We start from the raw sequence: 13,854 nt of genomic DNA on the forward strand, positions 1-13,854 counted from the left end.
GTGTAGATTTAGGATTTAGTGTTTGAGGTTTAGAATTTAAATTTAAGATTAGATTGATAAACTTTGAGTTTAAGTTTAAGATTGGATTGAAGTTTTGATCAAGTTTATGTTTAGGGTCTAAAAAACATGTTTAGGGTTTAGGGTAACAATGTTTAGGATTTTGATCTATTTTTGTAACATAACTTTCATGATATATATACACGTTTCGAATATGTTTTACATGTTTTGGTGTACTATTCATCTTAGTACATAACAGAATCATGTTTTAAATTATTGAAGTTTTTAAATAATTTGTAAACATGCTTTTCAAAATTAGTTTTCTTAACAATACCTAACAAAATTCAGTTATCTAAATATTTTATTTTGTACATATTAATACCTAATAATCATATAGTCTAAAGCAAGACGTTTTAAACAACAAACATCACATATCCAAATTTTAAATTACACTTTAGACTTCAAAACAATAAAATCTTGTTTTCCCCTTTCCTATCAATTTTTTTCTTTTCTCGACTTCACTTCAGTTTTTTTTCTTAATCTAAACCTTGAACTCGTGGACATGGAACCATTTTGTGGATGACCATTTGTTTCCTTTCACCACTGGACATTCACCTGAAACTCAAAGCCAATGATATTGATGGATTCTGATGGAATCGACGTCATTGGCTTTCTTCTGTTCAGTCAAATCGACGTTTATATCCTCCTCGTCTCCCTAGAAACACACACACACACACACATCTTTTAGAACACACAAGAAAGGATTTTTAAGTTAAAAGATTAAACTACCTGATGCTCGTTTGTCCACCTGCCACAAGAAAAACTCTAGTTAATATATTGTCTTCTCCTCGACCATCCGACCTTCAGATCTTTCTCTGGAAGATCAGAGAACAAACCATGATCGCTGTCTTCTGGCCAGACTCTTAGAAGCTAGCAAGCTGTTCTTGTAGAATTACGTGTCATCTGAAACTTAAAGACGAACAGGAGATGTTCTCGATGAATTCTGGAAATCCATTAAGTTTATTAAGAATCAAGTCAAAGCATACAACTCTAACTTAAAAATCAGTAAAGAAACCCAAATCAAAAGATAAAAGATAAAGACATTAGCACAGAAATAAAGAAACTCATATCGAAAGACAGCTACTTAGAATCTGAGATCTTACTCTGGCATCTCCATCAGTATTGATCAGAACAAACTCTTCCTGTTGAGAACTGGCGATGAACCGACCACCGATATTCATAGCACAGATCGACTGAGGAATGAAAGAGAGAGAGGAAGGTGCATGTGGTTAATTGAGGAACCGACTTGAAAGGAAGACTCGACTCCATCAATTCTATCTTCTCTATGTATGAAATTAGGGTTTGAGATTGGAGAAATCGAAGCAAGACTTGAACACAGACGTGGGATTTGCAGAGAAAGAGAGAGAGAGAGCTTCACGGGGAAGATTTAGTTTTGGAGATATATGATTAGTTACTATTAATGGCTGAGATTAGAGATTTGTAATTCTCATCTCCACTTATCAACCAATTAGTACTTTTTACTAAAATTTGGGATATTTTATATTTACTATAGCATTTAATTTTTCAATCTATAATGGTAAGACGTCTACATTTAGCAAATTTACGCGGCTAAATTTTTTTATTTTCCCACCATATAAAACATAGCGTTTTAAATTTATAAACGCTATTAAAAAAATCGGTGTTGGTATACAATAGTACAAATGTCAAAAACGCTATAATCTGATGCTATTAATACTCATATTTCCTGTAGTGTAAATGCCTAATAAGTTGCTTGCATGATATTATAGAACTCAGTCGCTTAACTCTCAGTGATGTCTCACTGGTTAAATAATCTAGATCTCTAGCCTCAACTGTCGTATGTTGACACAGAAAAAGAGTCGATCGATATCCTTTAGAGATATCGATCGATACACCTTTCGCTCGGCGATCGATTCACCTGTCGTGATATCGATCGACGGTTTCTAGATATGCCTAGGCGCGAGCCGATAGTGAACACTAGATCTCAAGGAAGGCGGTTAGCTCTTCTCCAAGGAGATACTAGTTCAAACAGATAATTCAAGATATCAAAGATCCTAGTGATCTGTATTCTAGTTAGCTACTCTAGAACAAGCTTAGGGTGCATTCTATTTGATGAATATCACAACTTAGCAATTATAGTTTGGGGCTAATCCCACAAACCTATTTAAACCCTAGATCTAACAAGTAGACTACTCAGACATAGCTAAGCAATTCATAACAATAGATAGATGAAAGAATTGCATAGATAGATGAAAGTAGATAACAAATATAGTTCACAAATCTCTCCAATCTCTCAAAACATATAAAACTCTAGTCTCTCTCTCACACTCTCTGCTTTGTCTTAGACTCTTCAAAGCTTGCTTTCTCCAAAACTTGCTGTCAAAAACACTTAGCAGGAATATTTAAGCATTTCCATTAGGTTAAAAACTCGTCAGGGGCAATCTCGTAATTTGGTGAAGTCTTGGTGAAGTAGTCTGCTAAACTATTTCATCCTCGATATCGATCGACAACACTAGATGTGTATCGATCGATTATAATCTTCTAGTACGCGGATCTTCTCAGCTACATCGATCGACAACTCTGGATGAGTATCGATCGATTCTTATCACAATGTTGACTTCCGACTTGGTCTTGAATAGTCAACTCGGGTGTATCATCTCTTGTACTCCAAAATGCTCCAAAAACATCACTTTATCACGAAACGCTCCTGAACCTGAAAACATACCTAACAGGCTAGAAAACAGATTAGATATATAATAAAATGCTAGTATACCATGGTAGAAAACGGGTAAAATCCATGGTATATCAACTCCCCCAGACTTACTCCTTTGCTTGTCCTCAAGCAAAAACTGTAGTCTGTGGAAAAGGTTTGAAATCAGTAGGACTCAAAGATTCAAAATATTGAAGTCATCACTATGGGTTTGCAATTCATATCTAAACATCCTAGTCACAGAAGTTCATTATGCCTTATCCTAGCTTAGCCACCAAACTCATCTAGTCAACAACTTAGAAAATCTCATCTGACATTCCCCTATACTAACCTCATTTCTTAACATAAAATAAAACTGCAGGCTTTACCTTGGGAGTATCGATCAAAGGACACATGGATTCAACTCAAACAAGTATCTGAACACACATGTAGTCTTCTCTGATCCCTTTCTCCCCTCATCTCTCTTCTCTGAATCTCTTATTAGTTTCAATTTCAACAGGTTTCGATGCCACAAAGGTCATCTAGTCTATCTCATTGACATTTGCATTTGTAACTCATACATTTTTGACAAAGTGTAGCGAATAATGGGGTCTCTGGTAATTTACCTATCCCTCGTTTCCACAATATGTGATCATCCTTGAGATTTAGAATACTGGGGTCGCAGGAGATACTCCTACCCCTCTGCCTCTCAAGAAATCATTTCAATCTTTTATAACTTAAAACTTAGATCTCTGAGATGCCGAAGAGAGAGAAGGAAGAGAACCAGAAACACAAAGACTTTTTACCTTCCAGACTTGTAAGAGGATTCCGATCCAGTGATTTCCAAGCCCCAAGACAAGAAAATAAGTCAGTATTAGTGTTGGAGGTCAGCTTTGGTTCCTTCAAACAATCTCAGCTAGTGTAAATAGGTGACAGGTTGATCCACTTTAGCATCTTTAGTACTATCTGCAATCAGTAAATCTAGAATGGTGCTAAAGAGTGGTTAGACAATCAAATATAAATCTATATCAATGTCCCTATTCAATACTTATGTGAAAAAATAATTTTGAAAAACATTTTAAATAAAAACCAAAATAAAAACACATATTAGTAAACTCCCCCCCAGACTTAATTACACTGTCCGAGTGTAACACAGCCGGAGTGGGGTAAATAAATAAATCATATAAATAATAAATATAACAAGGTAGAACGACTAAACCTGACCGACATGTGTCGATCGATTCGTAGGGGTGTACGTCGATCGTTAGTAATGGTCAAGTGGTGTCGAGCGATGTGAATGGAATGTGTCGGTCGACGGAGTCATCATTCTACTTGGATCTTTTAAAAACTGCAAAAATAAACCCGAAAAATAAAAGTAAAAATGTAAAAATAAAATAAAATAAAAGAAAATAAAACCTAATAGTGGGTTGCCTGCCACTCAGCGCTTTGATATAGTCATTTAGCTTGACTTTGGTAGGTGTGTGACTCATGGGGTGAAGAAACTGCTGCTTATTGGACAACAAGCATCAATTTCGTGTCTCCTACTATTAAACCATGTGGCAATGAAGCTTCTTGTGGCATCATCACTTCTTAACTGTTTCAAATCTATCTTGAGGACTGTATTTGTGAGCTTCCTCAGAGAATTCTCAATATATTCGATGTTGCCAACTTTCCTGTCGATGGTCTGGTAGGTGTATTCTGACACTCCCTCAGCTCATTCTGTATTGCATCGATCTTGTCATGAATCAGCTGATCTCGGTATGCCAAGGACTCGGTGTCGATCGATGCTACTAGGTGTGCGTCGGTCGTTTCGCTGGGAGTTCTGTCGGTCGATCCAGTGTCAACTTTGTCGATCGATTATGAATGAAGTCCTTGGTACTGCATATTACGTATATCGTTCTTCAGCTGTCGAGTGGTTCTGCATAAGCTGTTTACTCATTCGTTGACAGTGTCATCAATGTCATCACTTCTCCCATTGAGTCTCTCCTCCATAGCATTCATAGCTTCGTACAACTCATGTTTGATCTGATCAACTTCTGCTGCTGTGCATGCTCTCTTCGCTGGTGGTGGCTCGGTGTCGATCAATATCGGTCTAGGCCTGTCGATCGATGTTGCGTTTCTGTCACGAAGACCAATATGATCTTGAACTATGTTCATGTCTTGTTGTAGCTCGTTCAGCTGTTGTGACAGTGTATCCAGGTATCGCATGATAGGTGAACTGAAATGATCGTGCTTTTCCTCGTATGATTTCATCATATCTTCCAGTGCTGCGAACCTTGTGTCGATCGATGGTGAAGACTGTGTGTCGATCGACGGGAAAGTAGCATTCTGAGCCTGATCTTTCTTGCGAATTGATGCTATCTTTTTCTGTAGAAGATCGATCCTCTTGCTTAACCATTTGACATTGTTGTTGAGAGGGATGTAGACGTCTCCAATCCGTGTATTAATGTAAGCAATCTCCCATTCATCTCTCTTAGGTGATGAATATTCTGGTCGGTCCTTGGATGTAGTCTTGCCGATGTCGATCGATGGTACAGGTATTGTGTCATTCGATACTGGTGGCGTAGCTTCCTTCTCAAGCATTGTTAATATGTTCCCGATCTCCATTCTTATCTCAGCCATATCACTTTGGAAATCCTTGTAGCTGATATCCAAAGGCTGGAAAGTGTCATCCACCAATGTGCGCATGCCTGCCTCAAGGTGTGCCTGAGCTCTCCATACATCAGTCACCATATCATCTATCTCCTCTCTGCTGTAGGGTACTGGTGGTGGTCTGTATGCATAGTAAGGGCGTGTGTGTTCTGGAAGGCGTAAGCAGCCTTTGTGAAAAAGAGATGCTCTTTCCAGAATTCTCCTTATGTGCTCCTTGGTAACATGGATGATTTCACCATCAACTCCCCTAGCATGTCCAAACTCATCTCTGTGAACACCGTATTCATCCTTTGATTCCCATTTGAATCTTCTGGATCCATCGGTATTAAAGGCACGTCGCCCAAACTCCAAACGTCTGTCGGGCGATCTGACTCTTGCTCTGTCGATCGATTTGGGATACCCGCCGTCGATCGATGGTGATGAGACGATATCGATCGATGGTGAACTCCTAGGTTGACCGAAACTTTGAGGAACTGTATCCTCTCTCATGGTGACGTGGTGGTTGTCCTGGACGTGAGCTAGGATGTCTGGATGGCCACGTTGCTGTGTGAACAGGTTCTCTGGTCCATTAGCAACTTGGAGGATGTCTACTATGTCTTCTCTGGTTATGTGCAGAACTCATCCATCCATTGATCTTGCAAAGCCATATGTGTCCCTGAAAATTCCAAATTCACCAGGTGTTAGTGAAACATTCCTGATATCATATGGATCATGAAATTGAGATTAAGCTCTGGCAAAGGCGTCGATCGATGGTGCAGTGGTGGTGGCAATCGATGGCGATCGTCTAGCTGCAGGGTTGGATCGATTGTTCATGGTGTTGCAGTCCTCCATTGTTAAGTTTCTAGTTGCTGGAAGCTGCTGGATGTAAGGTGTTGAGGTTTGAATTTTCGTGGCTGGTGTTGTCAACCTTATATACCCATGTGTTGTCCTAATTGGTGAAATTCTGATTTTGCCCTTTAAGTCGTCTGGGTCAATATCGATCGATGTGATGCTGGCGATGTCGATCGATGGACGATGTCATTTTGCTGGATGAAGTAGATAATCAATCGATGGTGGACGCTTGATGTCGATCGATTTTGAGAATCGATTTGCAAATCTATCATTCTCCAAGTAGTTTTCCCAAGCTCTCTCTTCCCAATAATCTTCATCATATTCTTCACTGTGGGAAGGCCTGGCTATATCTACTGCAAAACTCTCATGAAATCCGCTATCTGCCCAACTCCTTACTGAGTAATCATCTTCTTTACTGCTGGGTGGGATGGCGAAATTCGGGTAGCAATGATCTGGTAGATCGAGTTCATCATCTGGTGGGTCTCTGTCGATCGATAATCCATGGTTGGTATCGACTCCTCTGACTTGCTGGTGTCGATCGATGAGGTTAAGGTGCTGTCGATCGATCCCGAGTACTTTGTCTCGTACTCGACTTCATAATGACAAACTGCAGTGATACCAAGATCATCTTCTTTTACCACGGTTTTGGCTGGTGGTTTGCCAAGCTTGACAAGGTCGTAGTGGATGTCTGGATCTATCATATTCAAGCACATCCTGTTGGTGTTCATGTCACATATAGCTCCTATTGTAGCCATAAATGCTCTTCCAAGTAAGAGGGAAGAGTTCCAATTCAGCTTGATGTCTAGGACATGAAAATCCACAGAGACAATAGCATTACCAATCTGAACTTCCAGGTCTCTGATCAAGCCTCCAGAGTTTTTCTGAGTGTAATCCACAAATGTAAAGATCTCTGGTGAAGGCTCTACTTGCAAACCCAGATGGTCTGCGATGACCTTTGGTAAGATGCTGACTGATGAACCAGTGTCACATAGTGCGTGAGGAAATTCAATCCCTTGTACTACACAGGGTATTGCAAACTTCACAGGATCACTTTTCTTCTTCAAAGTAATCTTTTTCCTCATATCTTCTTTGACATTGTGAAACCTTCTTCTAATGTCATTTTCAGTCTCCCTTGTTTCTCTGAAGAACATCCACAATCTACTTGTGAAGTAAATCTCCTCAAAGGGTTTCTCTAGTGGGATTCTGATAACTCCTTTAGTGAAACCATCAATCTCCTTCTCATTAGCTTCCCTCTTAAGGTTCTTAGGACTCTTCTCCTTCCTACTCCTTAACCTTCTTCCTTCAGTTCCCTCTTATGTAGGTGTAGTGTCTGAAGGGTTACCAGTAGTCTTTGTAGGGTTAGCTTGTGGTTTCGGTGTGGGTCTGAGTGCATTGATTTGGTTGCTGTCTATCGATGGTAGTTGCACTCGGTATGTGAGAGGTGCGTGTCGATCGATAGGTGGAGAAAAGGGGCGATCAATATGTCTCTCATCTTTGTGTTGATCGATGAGTGGCTCGTCTCGTAAGTCGATATCTTCGTAGGTGTGGGTGGGTGGGTGAGGATGCGAAGCCGTGAATTCAGCATGTGTCAATATCCTAACCGCATTGCAATCTGCAGTCGTATCCAGAAATGACATCGTTGGTGTTGATCGATGTGGACTAGTTGGTGTCGATCGACACCATTGTGATCCTCCGAAACTTAGTGAACTTTCCACTTCAAAGTCTCCTTCTTGTAGTTTCTCATGCTTCACAACTTGCCAGAAATAATCATCTATAATGGCATTCACGTGGTGTTTCCCGCTTCCTTCCCCTACTTCCTTAGAAGTTCCAATTCTCCTGATAGAGTCTTCAGTCTGGACAATCTGTGTCTCAAGTTTCTTAACTTGAGTGCAAATGGTGTCTATCCTTGTGGTCAGATTGTTGAAGACAGAGTCAATCTTCCCATTGAAGTCTATTGTAAGCTTCTGCTGTCCTTCTAGAACTCTATCAATCATGGCATCAAACTTACTCTCCTGGGTGGGTGGTGGTGGGTTTTGGTAAGCTGAGTTGCCGTAGTTCCTGGTGTTGGTGAAGAGTTTCTGATACTGTGAACTCTGGTTGTAGTTACTCTTCTGACCACTGCTAAAAAGTTTCTGTTTCCACTCTGGTTTCCATATCTCTGAAATCCAGTACCTCCAATGTAGTTCACATCTTCCTCTGTATCATCTTCTCTAGCCTCTCCTTCTTCAGCTGAGCAGACTGGCTGCCCCAGAAATGCATGTAAAGCATCTATCTTGGCTCTGACTTCATTCATCTGGTCTTCCCCGATGGCTGCAACCGATTTCTTCTTGTCAGAGTCAGTGTTCTTGGTGCTGCTGCTGTTGGCTAGGTTCTCAATAAGTCTCACAGCCTCTATTGGATTACTGGTGTTGAAGTTCCCCTCGCTAGCAGTATCAAGAGCCATCTGATACCTCAAGGCGATACCTCTGTAGAAAGTGCTTAGCAGCTGCACTTCATTGAATCCACGGCTTCTGAATCTCTGGAAGTCGAATAGCTGATCTATTGGTGTAGTACTCGTCTAGACTATTGTAGTCTGCCAACGATCGTGTTTGAGCTTCTCCTGTAGCCTCAGCTTCAGGCTCAGTGATTATGTTTCTATGTGCATCTAGCTTCTGACATGTTGCATTACGCAGATGACCATCTTGGTCATACATGTTTTCATTCTGGTCCTGCGTGAGAATAACAATCGCAACCATGCTTCGCGGGTTAGTATCGATCGATGTACGGTGAGTAGTATCGAACGATGTGGATCGGCGAACGGTATCGGTCGACGGTTCTGTCTGAGTGTTGGTCGACGGTTGAACGTGAATATCAGTCGACGGTACTGCGGTTCTGTCGATCGATGCGGAGCGTAGGTCTTTGCGGATTGAACGTTCCAAGTGTGCAGGATCTTCTGAGAATAGTAGTTGATTTCCCTTATTGCTTCTGGTACTGCTGGGCATGTACCTGAAAAGTCAAGAAAAATTTTAATCAGAAAGGGGGTAAAAAGAAGAAAAACCTAAGATTAATAGATTAAATCTAATGGCGATCAAAGCTCCCCGGCAACGGCGCCAAATTTGATAGTGCTCAAATTACCCAGTAGAGCTTACTCTCTCAAATAAGAGGTACAGCTGTAGTACTTAGGGATCGAATCATGAGGAGCTAGGAAACCAATTAAATCTAATCAATCAATCAATCCTAGGTGAAGTTGGTTTCAATGATGAAAATGTAAATAACAATTTCTAAAATGAGCAAGGTAGTTGCTCTAACTAACAATATGATGGGTGTTTCAATGAAATGAAGAGTGATAGACTTAGGGCTTTTATTCAGGAATGAAGATTATAATGTCTATAAATGCCTAACAAGTTGCTTGCATGATATTATAGAACTCAGTCGCTTAACTCTCAATGATGTCTCACTGGTTAATAATCTAGATCTCTGGCCTCAACTGTCGTATGTTGACACAGAAAAAGAGTCGATCGATATCCTTTAGAGATATCGATCGATACACCTTTCGCTTGGCGATCGATTCACCTGTCGGGATATTGATCGACGGCTTCTAGATATGCCTAGGCGCTAGCCGATAACGAACACTAGATCTCATGGAGGATGGTTAGCTCTTCTCCAAGGAGATACTAGTTCAAAAAGATAATTCAAGATATTAAAGATCTTAGTGATCTGTATTCTAGTTAGCTACTCTAGAACAAGCTTAGGGTGCAATCTATTTGATGAATATCACAACTTAGCAATTATAGTTTGGGGCTAATCCCACAAACCTATTTAAACCCTAGATCTAACAAGTAGACTACTCAGACATAGCTAAGCAATTCATAAGAATAGATAGATGAAAGAATTGCATAGATAGATGAAAGTAGAATAACAAATGGAGTTCACAAATCTCTTCAATCTCTCAAAACATGTAAAACTCTAGTCTCTCTCTCACACTCTCTGCTTTGTCTTAGACTCTTCAAAGCTTGCTTTCTCCAAAACTTGCCGTCAAAAACACTTAGCAGGAATATTTAAGCATTTCCATTAGGTTAAAAACTCGCCAGGGGCAATCTCGTAATTTGGTGAAGTCTTGGTGAAGTAGTCGGCTAAACCATTTCGTCCTCGATATCGATCGACAACACTAGATGTGTATCGATCGATTATAATCTTCTAGTACGCGGATCTTCTCAGCTACATCGATCGACAATTCTAGATGAGTATCGATTCTTATCACAATGTTGACTTCCGACTTGGTCTTGAATGGTCAACTCGGGTGTATCATCTCTTGTACTCCAAAATGCTAAAAAACATCACTTTATCACGAAACGCTCCTGAACCTGAAAACATACCTAACAGGCTAGAAAACAGATTAGATATATAATAAAATGCTAGTATACCATGATAAAAAACAGGTAAAACCCATGGTATATCACACACTTGTTAACTTAACATCATTTTTATCTCGACTAAATAATTACAACAAGCTATTAAGTCCAAACCCATTGTTCAAGCCCAAATGGAACACATACATACTGCATTTGAAGATTTTTTATTCGTATCAAACAAAACCTAATTTAATTGTTTGACGAATCAAAAAGAGACTGTTTAAAATTATCTATAAAAAATTATATAATTATGTCTAAAAACTTGTGTCATCATAGTTAAAACTAATTTAACATATTATAAATATATTTAATTATATTTAAAATTAGACCTCATGTATTTTCCGAGTACTCCCCGATTTTGTAGTAACTCACTAGGCACGGTCTTACCACCCGACTAGCGTCTAGGGCGATTCCAAACAGAGCATAGAACCGATGTCGTACCAAAGGTGATTTATCCGAAAGAAATCGTAAAAACACTCAAGTCAAAAGACAGCCTGAAAATGTCTAATACGCATTAAAATCCACTTACGATTTAAGACGAGAATGAGCCAAAAATTACTATGACGATCTATTTCTTATGCACCGAAGAAGATAAATGTCAAGTTTCAAAAAATAATCATGAAAATCAAGGAAAATTGAATATTTCCGCGAAGGGATAAACTCGAGCCAGGAGCAGAAATCGAAAAGACGACCAACGTAAGAGGAGTATATAAGAGAAGCCAAGGCGAGAAGTGCAAGACACATTACCTTTTCTGAGAAACTTAGCACTTAGTGAGATTTATGCAATTTTCCTTTTTGGTTATTGAGTTGCGACTCAACTAGATTTTCAAGTCTTAGGCGATATACCATGAATTTGACCCGATTTTAGCCATGGTATATAAGAGTTTTAGGATAGATTTAATGCATTTTGGAGTCTATATAGCATATTCACAGGTTCAGGAGAAATTGGAGAGAAGATGGTGATTTTGGAGCACTTTATAGATTTCACCTGAGATGACCATATCGACCACTTGAGATCGACACAGAGAGAGACATATCGATCGATACACACTCAGTGATATCGATCGATATAAACACGCGGAAGTCCAATTTGGTCACAACCTACTTGAAGCCCATGACTCCATCTAATTACCAAGATGCCCCTGACGAGTTTTAACCTAATATTTATTCCTTGCTTAAGTGTTTTGAAGCAAGAGAGCCATTTTTGTGAGTTGAGAGAGTTTTACAAAGTTGTGAAAAAGAGAGTTACTATTGAGAGCTTTCTTGTACTCCATTACTTTCTATTCATTTAATATATTCTATTCAGTTTTATTTAATGTTTATGATGTTTTGCCTAGCTATGTCTGAGTAAACACCTTGTTAGATTTAGGATTCAAATACGTTTTGAGGGATTAGCCCCAAATATGAATACTTGAGTTGTGATATTCATCCTAGAAGATTGTTCTTAATGCTTGTGTAGGAGTAGCTAACCTATATAACATAATAGTGGATTTATCCTTGGATCTATCTTCTCTGAGCTAGGATTTGCTAGTCGCAAGAGACATCATGGTCTAGCAAACTCCTAGTGAACTGTTATCAACCTGCGCTTAAAGCTTAAAGAGGCGCATCAATCGATTCTCCTATAAAGATATCGATCGATTGACGCAAGGTTATGTCGATCGATACGTTCGACAGAACATCGATCGATGGCTTCCTGATTATGACCTGCGGATGTAGTGAATCATTGGATCTAGTAATAGATAATTCAGAAAACGACAGTATTTGTTACCGTTGGGTTCTTTAATATCATGCAATCATCTCACATAAGCATTCATATCATTATAATCCTGATAACCTGAATAGAAATCCTAAGTCTAACGCCTTTATCATATCTGTTAAACCCCAAACCAATCAATTGAGCAATTGTCTTGTTCACAGTTTTAAGTTTACTTGCTATTTACTGCTTTGAAATCTTTAACCTAGCTTAGTTACAATAAGATATAGTGTGTTCCACCGCTCTCTGTGGATTCGATCCCTAAGTACTACAACTTGACCTCTTTTGATGAGAGTAAGGTTGCTGTAGGGTAATTTGAGCACATATCAAATTTGGCGCCGTTACCGGGGAACTTTGATCGCCATTAGATTTTATTTAAGTCTAGGTTTTTCTTTACTACTTGAAACTGATAAAACTTTTCTTTTCTTGACTTTTCAGGTACATGCCCAGCATAACCAGAAGCAACAAGAACAAATAACTTTTGCCTACTGATCCAGCTTCTTTGGAACGCTCAATCTGGAAACAAAGTCGTTCCACATCGATCAGTACCACCACTCGTGCATCGACCGATTTTCATCAACAACCCTCTACTGAGTTTCAGATACCGTCAACCGATACTAGTTCACCAACATCGACTGGTATCATACATCTGACATCGACCGATACCCTTCCATCCACATCGACCGAAACTTTTCAGTACCCGTCGACCAACTTCATTCACCCGATATCGATCATACTGAACCACAGAACATGGTCGCGACTTTGATACTTATGCGAGACGATGATGGTAACCTGCGTGACCAAGAAGGTCACCTGCGTAATGCAGCAGGTCAGAGAATAGATAATCAGGGGACTGCAATCCCTGATCCAGAAGCTGAGGTCGCTGCAGCCGCTGCTCAAGCTGCAGAAGAAGCCATTCGAAACAGATCATTGGCTGACTACAGCCGTCCAGATCAATACTACCCCAACATGTCTGCTATCCGTCCTCCAAACATACAAAGGGCTGATTTCGAGGTGAAACCTCAGTACTACACACTTGTGGGACAGACACCCTACAATGGGGCATCCCAATAGCATCCTTTGGAAAGGTATGAGGATCTAATCTCTGCCCACAAAGCCAATGGAGTCCCTGCTGACTACCTACTTTGCAAGCTCTTCAAGTACTCTCTTGCTGGAGAAGCTTTGCAATGGCTTAAACAATTACCACCAGGATCTCTTACATCCTAGGAAGATATCGAGAATGCATTCTTGATTAATTTCTTTGATGAGGCGCATGCAAAGGATTTGAGGAGAAAAATTTCTACATTCGCATAGAAGCCTACAGAGCCTTTCAGACATTATTGGGTTTGTTTCAAATCTTATCAGAGAGATTGTCCACATCACGGATTTAACAAAGTGCAGCTGCTCAGCACTTTCTTCATATGTTTAGATCTGATCTATCATACAGTTCTAGATACGGCTAGTGACGGAAACTTCAACACCATGAACACTGATTATGAGAG

The 13,854-nt window shown here is 39.7% G+C and overlaps 1 long non-coding RNA gene across 1 annotated transcript; it reads right to left on the reverse strand.

Moving 5' to 3' along the window:
* Positions 1-279: 279 nt before the first annotated feature.
* On the reverse strand, positions 280-1,493 carry LOC130500403 (uncharacterized). Its single transcript, XR_008939018.1, has 3 exons — positions 1,161-1,493; positions 787-1,000; positions 280-712 (listed from the first exon to the last, which is right to left on the reverse strand). It is a non-coding gene; the product is annotated as an uncharacterized LOC130500403 (long non-coding RNA).
* Positions 1,494-13,854: the final 12,361 nt, after the last annotated feature.

The sequence above is a fragment of the Raphanus sativus genome, chromosome 9 (genome assembly GCF_000801105.2).
Source record: "Raphanus sativus cultivar WK10039 chromosome 9, ASM80110v3, whole genome shotgun sequence".
NCBI lineage: Eukaryota > Viridiplantae > Streptophyta > Magnoliopsida > Brassicales > Brassicaceae > Raphanus > Raphanus sativus.